This window comes from Chelonia mydas, chromosome 4, assembly GCF_015237465.2.
Source record: "Chelonia mydas isolate rCheMyd1 chromosome 4, rCheMyd1.pri.v2, whole genome shotgun sequence".
NCBI lineage: Eukaryota > Metazoa > Chordata > Testudines > Cheloniidae > Chelonia > Chelonia mydas.
The window spans coordinates 44,310,709-44,326,509 of record NC_057852.1 but is presented as its reverse complement, the minus strand read 5'-3'; positions in this window follow the sequence as shown (position 1 = coordinate 44,326,509).

Below are 15,801 nucleotides of genomic sequence, written 5' to 3'. Positions count from 1 at the left end.
GGAAGCAACCAGAGACTTAACAAGCCATCAGTTTTTAGTTTATTCCATCACTGCTGCAAGCCTGATCCAAGCTTTGCAATTATGGTATGTATTTGATTCCTTTAACCAATTTTTACTCTCCCCTTTCTTTCTTTTTATAAAAACACCTTTAGATTTTAGATACTAAAGGATTGGCAATGGCATGATTATTGGGTGAGATCTGAGTTATATATTGAGCTGGGTATGTGGCTGGCCCTCTGGGATCAGAAGAACCCTTGTGTTTGATTAAATTGGTTTTAAATAACCACTCCTCATTAAGTCTAGTGTTTTTGGTGATGATACAAGCACTGGAATACCTAAGGAGACTGCTTTTCTGACTCCTTGTTAGCCAGTGTGGTGAAACAGAAGTTTACGTTTGTTGCTGGTTTGGTATATCTTATGGGAGAATGACCACCAATTTTGGGGTGTATCTGCCCTATTTTCTCAGCATTTTGTCCTGAATTTGGTATTCTCAGTTGTGACCCATGGAGTCACGGTGACAATCTGAGATCAGAATCAAATCATGAAAGCCAAAATTCTGTTGGACTTAACCACACCTCTGTTTTTGCATCCAAAATTCTGAATACAAAGAATTATGGATATGAAATTGCACCCAGAACATTTTGCACTCTCAGATAGGATCACTTGGATCTCAGGTACCTAGAAGTCCAAGATCCAGCCTTTGTGCATACAAAATTGTGCCCACAAGTCATAATTACAAAAATAGCTTTTGAAAATCTGGTCCTAATTGATTACTGAAGTAATAGAACTACTTTTTTCTTCTAATTCATAAATTCAGGCCCACCAGAGTTTTTTTTTTTTTTTTCTGTGCAATCTGAATAGACCAATTTATTTTTGAGTCTCTAATTTCATAAGAACAAATGGTATGGGAATGATGTGAAGAGCCTATAGATCGACTGGCAAAGCCCCACATTCAAAACATAGTTAAGTACTTCTGACCTTAGTATCTGAGAACACCTTAGTATATGAGAACTTCAGGAGTTTCTAGACTGATCATCACAACATGCTTGTTAAATAGGAAAGTATTATTATCCTTATTTTACATGTAGAGAATTGAGGCAAAGAGAGCCTAACAGAATTGCCCAAGGATCCTATTCCTTGTCTTAATCAGTAATCCATTCTTCTTCCTTGTACAGCAGCAGTGGCTGAAGTCTACAATGCTATTTCAGTCATATTTCAAAGTAGAAACATTTAAATAAGGTCTCCTACCTAAATTACTTTCTGATTCTCTTTTTGTAGAAGCAGGACGTTCTGGATTATTTCCAGTGTGACTTCCTCCCAGCACACACCTGATTCCAAGTCTTCTCTTCCAAAACAATGGATATATATATCTTTATGGGATATATGAGGTCTTTATGCAACCCTTTCTCTTTTTCTGCTGCCCTTTTGTTCTACAATTTACCCTATTTAGACAAAATCTGTTTATCTACCTTTCATTCTGTCTACTTGTAAAGCAATTTATCTTTGCAAGGATAATAAGAAATTCTCTTAACAATTAGGTCTCTAGATTTTGCTACCATTCAAACTCCCTCCCTGAACCTCAGTTTAAATAGGTAGGTGACTTGTTTTAATGACATTTATATGTTAATTGTTATTGAGGGATCATTTAATCTGCATCATCTTTATTACCAATGAAACTGCCTTAGAATCTGTTTTTTACTTTTTTCCTTCTATCTTAGATACCAGGTTGAGTTTGCAGGAGTGGCACTAAAAACAATGGAAACTAAGCAAACTCGATGAGATGAAGCAATTATGGAACCCCACAAAGCTTTTAATAAAGAGTCACTTTTTTGGAGTAGAACAGCATGCATTTGACTCAACAATTACTTGGGAAATTACTTTAGCCAAAATTCTGGGCTGGCTTTGGTTCTCTGCAATCACTGTGACATTATGTAGTGCATGGTATAAGTTGCTTGCATGTAGAGTAAGTCAGAGTAGAAGTAAGCCCTTTGGGCCAGTCTGGTTTCCTTTACACTAGTGAAAATATGCACCTCAATGGACTTAGGACCAAATTCAGAAGTGATACATAAGGAGGAGAAACTCAAATTCCTTGCACTCCCATCCCTTTACACTCAATCTCCATTATACTTGCTCAGGTACACCAAGATATATTTACTCACCGTACTGAAGTGTAATGGAGTCTCAATTAATGTAAGTTAACGTAGAGTGGGGCCAGCGCTATGATAGTTTACACTGGGCTCTTCAGTGTGTAAGTTGCTCTAACTTAAACTCCATTACATGCAGGTAGAGCAGGCATATCTAAGACTAAATGACTGTGGTCGTTACTTTGAATTTACATCCGTGTATTTGAGAGCAGAATTTGGTCCTTTGTCTTTAATGTGGGATCATTAGAGACAGTGCTGAGAGAGAGAGAAAAATCTCAAATGAATCTCTCTGCTTTATTTGCTTACTGAAAGGGCAGGCATGGAATGCCTTTCCAGAACAGAGAAATGTCAGGATCCCCATATGCACAGGGGTGACATGTTTAAATGTATAGGGAATCCTGGAGCAGAAGGGGTGCAGGATTTAATATTTGTTAGCATCTCTCTGGAGAAGAATGTTATTCATTAATAACACAAATTCAAACCGACTGCAGGAATAAGAATTATTTTTGAGATCTGAGCTGAGAAGAGTTTACCCTTACAGTTATTATTCTCTCAGGTCTGCCTGTTACCCTGAGACTTGGCAAGGGGTCAGGGTACATCCTGGAGAATTTAAGACTCAGTTTTATGCTTCTAGGCTTAACCAGATTTAACCTTATGTTTGTGAGGTCCAGATACTCAATGCTGCCTCCCAGGAGAAGCTGGTGAATGAAAGAAGACAATAAAACATTTAACTGAGTGATCAGTCTAAAAAAATTAGAGAGGTTTCTTGTTTGTGTAACTTACTGTAATTTTGTGATTCCTAGAAACCAAACTTGATTTCCTTTGTTCTGGGTTATGTAATTGCTCAAGAGATTTATTCTGTGGAATTTTAACCCTCCTTTTTCTGGACAACCTTTAAACTGACATCAAACTTTTCCAAAGGGAAAAAAAAATAGTGTTTCCTAAACCTCTTTGGAAGAGGTTAACTATGGGTTACTGGAAATGACCTGTTATTACTGTGCCAGTGAATAAAATGTCAGAAGTAATTCTGGCAGAGCTAAAGAGAAAATTAATTGAAGGTCCAATCAGTGGAAGTTAGAAAAGCTTCATCTGTTTCTAATATGGAATATATTTTCCAATTCAGATTGTATTTCACATATAAAGATATATACTCTGAATCATACACATCTCTTTCTAGTATTACATATGGCACTACCCTTTTATAGGCCTGCATTATACATTTTCATCAATCGTGAAAGCTATCAAGATTTACATTTAACTTGAAATTGTACTGGAAATTCATGTTTGGAAGGAGCTGGGTTAGTCTTAAAAAGGGTTATATGAAGAGCTAGTAAAGAAAAATATTACAAATACAGTTTTGCAACTGGCAATGTGTGAAGGTGTATTTATGAATCCCAAAGCGGCACATTGCATGGAGCTTTTCAGCAGCAACAGCATTCCCTGTCCTCAGAAACGTCCATTCATAACTTAAGAAAATGTAAATATGGAACACTCCCTGCATGCAGGCTGCTCTGGGAGCCAAAAAAATCTACATACTAACAATGAATTTGTGTTACTGTTATTGTTTATGCTGGGTTTTAATAAAATCAAAGAGCCAAAGCACAATTGCCTTGTGGAAGAAATAGCCTTATTACAATAGAGAAATACAGTAAATTGTTTACTGGCAAATGACATCATCTGCTATTTATACCCTCCTCATTCTCTTTTCTCTTTCTTTATAAAATCCCAGTGGTCTCTGACCTTTTTTTTTTTTTTTTTTTTATGATCCTCTGAAGTGACATTTCTGGCTAAGATAGAAAGGCAGACTTTCCTGTGAAGGAAAGTTCTCACCAGTTTATACCTTTTTATTCTTTTTCTTCATATCATGAAAATAAAGCTGCTACCTCGATCAGGAAATTCATTTTTTTTTTTAAAAGGAATAAAATATGAAGACACTCTTCTCATGGTTACATCCAGCAGCAACCCCTCTAGCTTTAGAAAGGCTGCATGATGTAACTGAGGAGAATTTGACCCATGCCATGTATAAGCATAATATGGAGGAAGGGAAGAATGAGCAAAGGAAATTTTAGTCTGAATGTCAGGCATCATTTCTTAACAATGTGATCTTTTAAAACATAGAAGAATCTCCTGAGGAAAGTGGTGGGAGCTCTGATGCTTGAGTCATTAAACAGCACTGAACAAACCTCTAGAAATGCAACATGGAACAATTTAGCGTTGGCAAAGATATGAACTAGATGACCTAATGGGGCTCTTTCATCCCTAATTTCTATGAAAGACAGATGGATAGGTTGATAACAACTTTATGAGGCAGTATTAGTAGCGTGTTGCTAATATAGCTCTTACAATTGCCAGGAGAGATTTTCAAAAGAGCACCGCTCCCATTTAGATACCTAAGTATGAAGTGGCCAGTAACTTACACCTCACTGTGCCAACAAAACTTTTTGAACACCACGGCAAAATCCTTCCAGCAGAAAAGTCAGTGTGCTCACTACTGTCCTCTCTGGTTTTTGTCTTTGGGGAGGCTATCTTTAACTCCTAACAGGACTCCATAGGAACTCCAAGCCCAAATATGAACATCTATACACAGCTCTAATTTCTTGTATCTTTCCATGAAGAAAATCATGTATAGATAACAGAACTGTGACTTTAGCCTGTTCTAACCATAAATGTTTAGATGGTTTGTTTGGGGGGAGGGGGAATAGAGGGAAAAGATGCAATAATCCTTTGTGCTTATATTTAGAATTTGTAAGCCACGCCATAGTGATATGCACAGAATTAATAGAGTTGAGGGAATTTGGGGGCGTGGGGGGGGGAGGGAGGTGGGAGAGATGAGAGGAGTGCCTCATTCTATTTACAGAACTGTGACTTCTTTGTCTTAAGATGGGTTTTGTAACCATTACTGAGTTTCTGATCCTCCTCTTTTCTTTAAAGGAACCAGACTGAATTTCCATTCTCTCATTCTCACCAGTTAAGGGCTTCTAAGTTGACAATTGAAGTACTATATAAACAATATGTTCTATCAGAAAAATTCCAAGTATGTCAGGTTTTCCTATTTGTTTTGTTCATTCCTGCTTTTGATAGAGAAATCACCATTGCTGTTGTCCTAGCTAATGAACCCCAGCCCAATGAAATGTAGCCAATGAAAGTGGGGTAGAATGTTTGCCTCCTTTGGAATACAGACTGCTTATTTTTCACATGCAAGACAAAAATATTCCTCCTTTGTCACATGGCCCTCTGCTGTTTGCTTAAAATAACCAACTGAAATCCTGCCTCCTCTCAAAGATTTGTGTTACACCCTTCATCCTGAAGGATCTTTTTAGGTCCTTCGTATACGCTGTCACAGTAATGTGTCTATAATGTAGCCACTGATAAACCCATATCCTTATGGTCATTAATGCTGATGCAAGGAATTTTTGAGTTGCATCAAGTGTGCTAGAACTTACAATAGTGTTATATTTATAAGGATGAAGGGAAGAAAAATCTAGTAATCACCAGATGTTTTGCTCAAGGTAACTATTTCAAAAGTAAGTAATTAGCCATCCCTAGAGGTAACATCATATAACTTTAGTATAACTATTTATTAGGGGACTGAAAACCACCAAGTCCAGCAAGGCAGAAATGATGATGATTTCATTTCTCTTTATACCCTGTACTATATGTGCGGCTTTGAGTAGTAGCTGATGTCATTCTCATCAGAGATTTTTGAACCATAGCTGCTCTGGAATCAGAGATACTACTTGAAAGAGGTGGTAATCTCTTGTAAAGCCCCAAACTGTTTTATTATCTAAACTGTCTTTGGCATTAGCAGTGAAGAAACTATACACTGTTTTGTGAAACAATGTGCCAGATTCATACTTAATGGGAAATTAATTGAAGCTGAAAGGGCTTATGTGAAAAGTGGGAAAAGGGGAGTAAAGAGATGAGGAGGATTTTCCCACGATATGTAGTATCACATTTAAAAGGATGTGGCCTTTAAATTCAGATTTATTTTTCTATAGTGTAACTGGTACTCATAGTATTTGAAATGAAAAGAAAAACCAAAATAAATTTGGAAACAGCATGAAAGAAGAGACATTATTTACCATCTTTGGTTGAGAGCAGCATGAAGCATCCAAGATTAGTCAGAGGAACAATGGAAAGTTATAATTTATTATTAGCATAGACTCAATGTACTCTAGATTTGTCTGGGAGTTAAATTTGAGATCCAAGTAGAATTCTCCCTGGACCTGCACTATTCTGTTTCACACCGAATTTAACTACAGTGAAATCTTTGTCATGCAACTACTTAAGGGACTGACAAAAATTGGTCTTTTTAAAGATGGTGGCCTTTTAATGAAGGTGGTCTAGAAATTTGCTTGGATAATTGACTAGAATCTCATACAAGATGAAATCATATTGACTAGTTAAAACTTTTTGTTTATAGAACATTTATTTATTATAAATCATTTTAATTTCAAATACTTCATATTAAGTGTCTTTTTTTTATTAACAAGATAGAAGGCCATTTGTAGCTGAAACACTGATATGACTGACAGTTATCCTAGGCACAGGTGACATACGTAAGTAAAGTGTATTATATTTAACTGCTGTCTGGTGTTTCATTATAAAAACTTAGAGCAGATCTCTGTAAAGTGAAGTGTCTTCTATGGAAAAAAACAGTCTGGGTGCAGTCTATACCATGTATGCCTTATGACTATTTAAGTAGTTCAGCTGTTTCTTCTGGGACCAGTTGTGAATGGTCTCTGGTTGCTTTGGATGGGTAAAAGAGATAATGTCACAGTGTAAAATGCTTGGTGCTGTTATGGAATGGCTGCTTGGGGCAAGGTGCTACTTAGGAAAGGATTTTTAACACAGATTTCTCCATGCTTGAACTGTACCAGATAATAATTGTTGTTGTTGTTTATATTGTACTATGAGTCATCAAACAGGCTTGGGCAAAACACGGTACAAGCCCACAGGAAGATGTGGTCTCTACCTTGAAAAGCTTACAACAAGTGAGTGTGACATACAATAGACGGAAAGGAAGGCAAGGGTTTAGGTAAGATCAGTTATAAAGATTAGCCACTTGCATGATTTCATGATTCTGGGTTATTTACAAGTTTTTTGCAATATTCCCTGCATAAATCAATAGTAGTCATTAGTTGGCTAACTTCTTGTAGGTATCACAATAAATGGGGTTTTGACACAGGATTTGAGCCCTCCTCCAATTTGAAGGAAGAGAGGATGTGTTGGCCTCATTGATTTCTTCAAGAAGGATGCTATATGCGTAAGGGCCTGCAGGAGAGAAAACTTGTAGATGTTTGTGGGAGAAGCTGATGTTTGTGAGAGAAGTTGGCAGGTGGATGTTCAAGGGCAGCATCGCTGGCAGAGCAGAGGGTGTGAGAAGGTTTTGATAAATGGAAAACAAAGGCCTCCATCGTGCAAAGATTTATGCACATGCTTAACTTTACATACTGTAAGTTGTCCCCCAACTTCAGTGAAACTTACAGCAAGTAAAGATAAGCACAATCAAAAGCTATTGTGGGATCAGGGCCATAAGGAGGAACAAGTGAAGGCTTATCAGCCACTGCATTAGCTCAGACATACCCCCTATGTATTCACTCATCTTTATTTTATTCAATTCAAAATAGCAAATTTAATGTTTTAGTGAAAGGGAAAAACAACTCCGGAAGAGTAAGAAAAAATCCCACCAGCCATTTCCTGTGAAATAAATATTCTAAATCTAAATGAATAGCAAATAATAATTGTGAATAAATCTGAGATGGTATAAATTGTGCTGGGAAATCAGCATGCCTATTATGCCTTGTTAGGTAATCTGCCAATCTTATGATATTCCAATATGTCAAGTATTTTACTGCACTTATTTAAAGACCATGTGCAAATATTAAAACAAACAAACAAAAAAAAACCCTAGAACAAATGATTTATTAATTTGTATCCAGGAAAGTACTAGTTCCAAAGTTTTTGGATCTTAGAAAGAGATCTGGACAGTGGAGGTTTGGGCAGCTCCAGGAGTCCATTGGGTTCATGACCATAATGCTAGCTGGGGACAAGTCTGCCATTATCAGTACTCTCATAATACAGGAGTAGGAAAGTTCTGTTGGGGCAGGGTGTCTCCAGAACTGGGTATTCACATCTAAGCCAATTTTCCTGAAAGGGGGGATAGAAAAGGCTGGTATATTTAAATAGGGCTGCCTCACTCTAGTCCCTGTTAACATTTTTCCCCTGGAGCAATTGCTACTTCCAACCTGTGGTCCCAAAGCTACAGTCAATGCAATGTTGGGATGCACCAGTAGCTACCATTGTGGTTGCTAGGAGGCTTAAAAATCTTCCGTATATCCATGTGATATATGCGTGGGAGCAATCACAAAGTTCCCTGTCCCAACCCCAAAGATTTTATTTTTCTCTAGGAACTGAGAAGAAGCAGAGGACCACAGCAGAGGTAACCTGTGGCAGCCAAACAAATTATTCCTAACTCATTTTATGAGCCAGCTCTATAAAATATTCCCACTCTGCTCTAAGAATGTAACATCTGAGAGATTATAGTACTTTTTGGAATATGTCTCTCCATGAGATGGGACCTCTATCATCCTAGAGAGGCAAGAAAGAAATCCCATGTCCTACAGCCTGGATCATCTCACTCTTTCAATTAGAGAAGTGAGTTTCCAATCAATCTGACTCAGACTAAGAATTGTGGACCATCTTTACAATTGTACCTGGAGATTGTGAAACCCTATTCTTGGAAGTTCAGTTTCACAGGTGGTATTTAGGATCTGTGAGAAGACCGATAGAAAAGCAATACAAGTCAAAATTCTGCTCTTAGGCTCAGTAGACTAAACTCCATTGACTCTGGGACGATAAATCACTACACATATTATATAGAGTAGGAAAGATAGATAAGTATAGTGTAAATTGGATTGTTAAAGGAAATAAGGGGCCAGATTGTGATATTAGTTATGTAAATGAAAATCCAGAGTAATTTCACAGAAGTCAGATGAGCTATTCTGAATTTACTGCAGTGTAAAGTGTTCAGGAGATGAAAATTGTTAGTTTAGGGCTAGTTTGGCAGAGCAGGCTGAGGATACCAGGTGGAATATGTTGCACTTTCTGAAAGAGTGTAGTGGCAGATGGCAGAATTCTTTTGGAGCTCCAGGTGAGACAATGTGGCTCAGTACCAATGACAGGGGATGCCTAACTGGCATGAGGCAGGTCTTAGTAACTGAGGGGGGTGAGGAAGCAAAGCTTAGTGGGCAAGCTTCAGTAGTTAGTGGAGCAGCCAAGGTGGTTGTAGACCCGCGTTCAAGTCCTTATTCTGCCACAGACTTTCTGTATGATGATGGGCAATTCGCTTAGTCTTTCTGCTCCCCATCTGTAAACTGGGGATAATATAACTTTCCTTGCCTCTCGACATGTTATGAGGGTAAGTACATTAAAGATTGTGAAGCATTCAGATGGTACAATAATAGGTGCCATATAAGTAGCTAAGATTTTTAACTGTGAGGAAAGGGGGAGTCTTTGGTTTAGCTTTTAATGTTTAAACAGACTATCAGTTAGGGAAGGAGTAGCTTTTATTACAAACACGTGGATAAACAAACATCAGAGCAAAATTTCTCAACGACTGGTCCATGGACTGGTGCTGGTCCCTGAGATGTCCCCGACACAGTTTAGGAAGGCAGCAAGCCAGCCACTGGTATCGAAAAGGTTGAGAAATTCTGATCTAGAGAGATTAACTATCTCAATCTATGGGATGGGTAAAGAATTTGTTGTCTGTTGTTGTCTGTTGAATTTGTTGTCTGTTGTCTTTGCTGGCCAAAGTGGCCTTTTTTGAAAGTGTATATTTGTGGCAGGGAGAAACAGTTTATTACATTTTTCTTATCTGGTATTTTATCTACAGCTGTTTGATCAATTGGGGACTGTTGTGTACTGAATGAGGAGGGGGAATGATTTCACTGCTGAAAGGAAATGCTATAATGAAGAGCAATGCTCTCAGCTGGAGAGCCACGCAGAGAATGACAGACCACAGAATCCTCCAGAGTCTTCAGCCAATGATATTATTACATTTCAGTGCTGCAGCCCCAGCAGTGAAGACTACTGTATAATACAGAAAAAACTAATGAACATATTACAGTTTAAAAAGGACACACACTTTTAAAAAGAGAACTACTGTATAGTCAGACTGCACATTTAGAAATATAGTTGTAACACAAACATTTTCATCAACATTTTCTGGCAGAATCTCCCCTTGCTTATTACTGTTATCTGAGGACTCTGCCTCTTTCTTGTTGTCATAGGGGTTGCTCTTGCAAGCTAGAGATGCTATGGAGTTTTGGGGAAATAAAAGCAATAAACAATATCATCATGCAATAATCAATTACTAAGATCCCATTCTAAATGTTTTTCAGGTGGGAAACTAAGGCACAGAGCTGAAGACATTTCCTGTGTTCCAACAATAAGACAGTTAGAACTGGTAGGAGAACACAGGTCTTCTGGCTCTAGTTTTGTGCTCATCCACTGGGCCAGGGCTCACCCTTTATTACTCTCTTTCTTGACATCTTGGCTGTAGCACTTCACCTTCCTGCCTGTCTACAGGGAGGACTTCTAAATTTTTAATGTTATGGGCTATATTACCGAAAGTGCCCAGTTTTCAAAACTAACTAATTTTCTAATGTACAAGTTTTGAAGCCTGCAGTTATGGTCACTTTTGTTTTTGGGTGCTCCAGGACTGAATTGCATAGAAAAATAACTGTGCATGTAAATTGAATAGTTGGACACTTAGGTATTTTATGTGAATGCCCAAAGACTTTTTATGGTTCAAATCCATTATATTGGGGCATGTAAGATAGCTGAAATGTATGCCTGGGTCGTGGGAAAACGTAAATGCATAATTACTAGGACTGCTCATATGTTTAAGTTTTTGAAGGACTAGGGTGCTATGTGGCAAGTTGAATTCACTTTGGAAAGTTCTCGCTGAATGGAGAATTTGTGTCTTGTCTCTGATTTAGTTGTGTTGCAAAAGAGTCAGAGGGAGGCAGGAGAAGAAGGACCTCAAGCTGGGACTATTAACTGAATGACATTTTTGGAACATCTGTGAAGGTAGGTTTTCAGTGTCTCACTGAAACTCAGTCCAGAATCCTTCACATCAACATTAGAGACATAATTTAAAATGTACAAGTCTCACTCCAAATTGGTGAATAAACAGAACATCTGCACACCAGACCTTTTATGTACCAGTTTGCTGGGAGCTCTTTAAATCCATACTTGTTATTGAGAAATGGCATTCAACACTGCTACCATGTCTGCTCTCCAGGGGAAGTTGTAACTAAAGACTCAAACTACTCAAAGACCTGTCCGAGCATGCACTGCCATGAGTGTAAAATCTGGGAATAGTTCCAAGTCCTGTTTAAAAATCTAGATAGAATCCTCTGAGGACATTACATAGACATACCTGGATACATATCTCCACAGCTCAGAGAGCAAGTGGCTCTGAAACCATTGCTAGGATAGGTCTCTCAGCAATGTCTCATGAGCAGTACTTCCCCATCCTGCTTCCCAAGATAACTAAATTTGGAGCTCCTCCCCTGCATTTTTAAAATATAAACTTACAGGCACAATACATTTGAATATGATTCAACAATGTGATGCAGTTGTGGAAAAGGCTAATATTCTCAGATGTATTCACAGGAATATTGTATGTAGGACACTGGTGGTAATTGTCCCACTCTAATTGGCACCGGTGAGGCCTCAGCTGAAGTATTGTGTCTAGTGCTGGGCTCCACACTTCAGGAAAGATGTGGACAAATTGGTGAGAGAGCAGAGGAGAGCAACATAAAGGATGACATGTTTAATTTTGAGAAAACAAGACTGAGGGGACCTGATAAGTCTTCAAATATGTAAAGGACTGTTATAAAGAGGAGGATGATCAATTGCTCTCCACTGATGGTAGAACAAATAGTAATTAGCTTGAACTGTGGCAAGGGAGACTTAGGTTTGATATTAGGAAAAACTTTCTAACTATAAGGATAGTTAAGCACTGGAAGTTAAGAATTTGGAAGGGAGGTTAAAAAAATCTTCAGTGATGGGGATTGTATAAGAAGAGATTAGACAAATACCTGTCAGGGATGGTCTAGGTATACATGGTCCTGCCTATGCGGGGGCGGGGGAGGTTGAGCTAGATGACCCTCGTAAGGTCCCTTCTAGCCTACATTTCTGTGATTTCATGACAGACAGCTGAGCTAGAGATGAGTATGAACTTAACACATAGTGCTGAGGAGATAGATAAGGGGTCAGCCTTGACAAAATGATGGAGGGGTGAAGAAGTTAAGACTGGATATGTGGTTAGGTGGTACACAGGAAAACCAAGCCAGGAAGGAGTGATGTTTGAATAAACAAAGATCAAATGTGTGTTAGAGTTCAGTACATGTAGTATCATTATTTGTTTTGACTGAAGTAGCACTTCTTAGCCCCGTGTGATAAGTCATTTATCTTGATTCAAATGACAATACATGGGATAAAATTAAAACAAGTTGTGTACATTTTTATCTGTCAACAAGACATGCATTAAGATGCCTTCAGAAAACCCTGTGCTTTGGTTGAGTGGGAGGGCACTAATAAATATTTTTTTCTGAAGTAGTTCAGTGAACAGAAGTAGAATAGCTTCAGTTTTGCATGATAGTAACAAGGATATCTGCAATATTTAAGAATGCCCTAATAATAACAATAAAGCAATAATAAATAAATAATCACCATGAAAATGTTAACATTTATCAGAGTTACACAGTGGTACATGATGAACAGCAATTGTTCATTATATGAGGCATAAGTGGAGATTGTGGCAACTCTGGTATGACTTTGTGATAACTGTTGGCAAATAATGACCTCTTAATAATAATAAGTTCTTACATAGCACATATCATCAGTAGATCTCAAAGTGCTTTACAAAGGAGGTCAGTATCGTTATTCCCTTATTAGAGATGGGAAAACTGAAGTGCAGAGAGGTGAAGTGACTTGCCCCAAGTTAGCCTTCAGGCTAGTAGAACAATCAGGAATACAAGCCAGGTCTTCCGAGTCCCAGTCCAGTGCTCTAACCTTCAGGCAATACTGCCTCTCATTGAAAGCAATTAAATCAATGGGAGCTGGTGCACAGTTGCTTTTGAAAATCTGACGATGTGCTTATCTGCATTGTTAGGGCCAGATTCTTAGTTATGCACCTAAGAGCCTTTAGAAAATGGGACTTAGGATCTCAAGTCACTTGGAACCTTTTGAAAATTTTACCCCTGCCCTAGTTTAACCAAACGTTATTGGGTTTGATGCAGAAATTATTGGATGAAATTCTACAGGAGGTCAGACTAAATCATCATAATGGTCCTATCTGACCTTAAAGCCTATGTAGCTAGCAATACTGATATGTCTTGGAAAACTTTTTCAATCTCCAAAGCTTCCTCTTCACTTTGGGCTACCGTCGACTTTTTTTTCTTGTTGCTCTTCTGTAGCTGTGCAGCACTACTGAATTACTTTTCAGAAAGCAAATGCAGACCCACATGGGGACTCCAGAAAAGAATGGAAGGAGGTGTGTTAATAATGACTTCTGCAGAGAGTAAGGGGAGAAGAATGACATCCATTAGTATCTTTAACATGAAACAATGTAGCAACCAGTTTGGAAGCAGGGCTATTGGAAACCCTCTCTGGGCTTTGAACTCATATTTATACCATGAATCAATGTCAGCATTTGACATTTGGGTTTGTAGGTTTCAATTAAACGACTGGTTTAATGACATTATCCATTTAATTATTTAAAACAGGGTCATTAATTTCACTGGCTAAGTGAATTAAAATATGTAATAATTAACTAGATAAATAATTTCATATATCCATCCACATTTTTCACATTCCTCCAAGATCTCTCTTTTCCTTCTGTCTCAGCCATGGAGATAATTTTCCACTTACTGTACTCTCAAGCAACCCCGGCTAGTACAATATATCTTGGTAACAGATTTTTTTCCCCAGTAGCTCTAATTTAAAATGCATAGCTGTATTTTATGTTTGATAATAAATTTTATCTTCGAAAATGAAGAGCCTGATTCTCCTCTCAGTTAGGTGCTCACACATCATGGAGCATGGAATAAATAATGATTCATGCTTATTACTTTTGTGGAAAAATAAGTAGGCTTCTGGGCCTGATTCTGCTCTCACTGAAACTGGTATAAATCAGAAGTTATGCCATAGTCAAGGGAGTTACACTATTGCAAAAGTAGTATAAGTCAGATCAAATTGAGGCCAATGTTATCACTTGTCAAAAATCTCAAATACAGTGAAGAATGGATCAAAAGTGGGTCACTAGTTGTTGTGATGAATTATATTCAAGTTCTCACTTTTATTGTGAAAATCGTTGCAGGAAAATCCAGGAGTTTCCTCTCTAAATCTTTCTAAAATGAGACATATTTGCTTCCTTTTTTACTCAGTCACAAGATGCAGTGATTTGGCAGAAGAAAATGCAGATGAAATGGTGCAAACTCCACTTTCAATTGAAGTCAGTGGGTGTCCTTCCATTAACTTCCTCAGGAACTTGATTGAGCTGTTTAGCCATGTGAAGGAAAAATAATATATAAAGTCTGACTGCAAACCATCCTTAGTTTGAAATTTAACCTTTCTGAATAGATGCATGGGAGAAAGGATAGGGATAACACCCTCACTCCTAAGAGGTAAATCCAGGAAGACAGATAGCTTGTAAAAGAGTGATGGAAAAAGAGAAAGGAGCAGATTATTAATATTTTGACAATAATAGATAGAAATATGTACAGTAATATTGTGCAATACTAGTTTCATATTATCTCATATTAATTTCAATAAAATTTTCATATTACCCATTGTTAATTATGTATTTTATTAAATAATATTATGGATAGCTTTAGGAAGACTATGGTATCAAATAGCGATGAAAGTATTTAATCCATACACTGATCAATTGAAAGGACAGGGATTTTGAGAAGCAAATGGATTAATGTGTTAAATATGTGTCTAGTAGTTGGAAATGCATGATTAATTTTGGATCTTCTTCTGACATGCTTTGTAGTAGTAGATGAGTCATTTAACTTGCCCATGTCTTTCACCCCTCCATCACCATCTATACAATGGGGGGAAATAACCCACTTCATGGTGGGGTTAATTAAATACTGTTTGAAAATAGCAAGTACTACATAAATGTCACTGCTTTGTTACTTTTAGGCTGTCTTCTGCCACCCCTTTGAGCACGTAATTTCCAGTGAATCACAACTTACCCACAATGACAGTTTGATGTTCCTGGCTGACATTCAACTAAATATCAGCAATAGAAAGTGGCTTTTTCAGGAAATGGTGTTACAGGTAAGACCATGTGAAGTCTGATAGTTTTCTTTGATTCATAGATTAAGGGCAGAAGGGACTATTTTACAATCATCTAACCTGACAGGTATAACACAGACCATAGAATGTCACACAGTAATTTGTCATGTCTTTGTCTTGTGATTGAGTTACAGAATATCTTTTAGAAAGCAATCCAAATTTAATTTAAACACTTCAAGACCATATCCCTTGGTAAATTCTTCCAACACTTAATTACCCTCTCTTTTGTGCCCTATTTCTAGCCTGAATTTTTGAAGCTTCAGCTTCCAGCATTGGATCA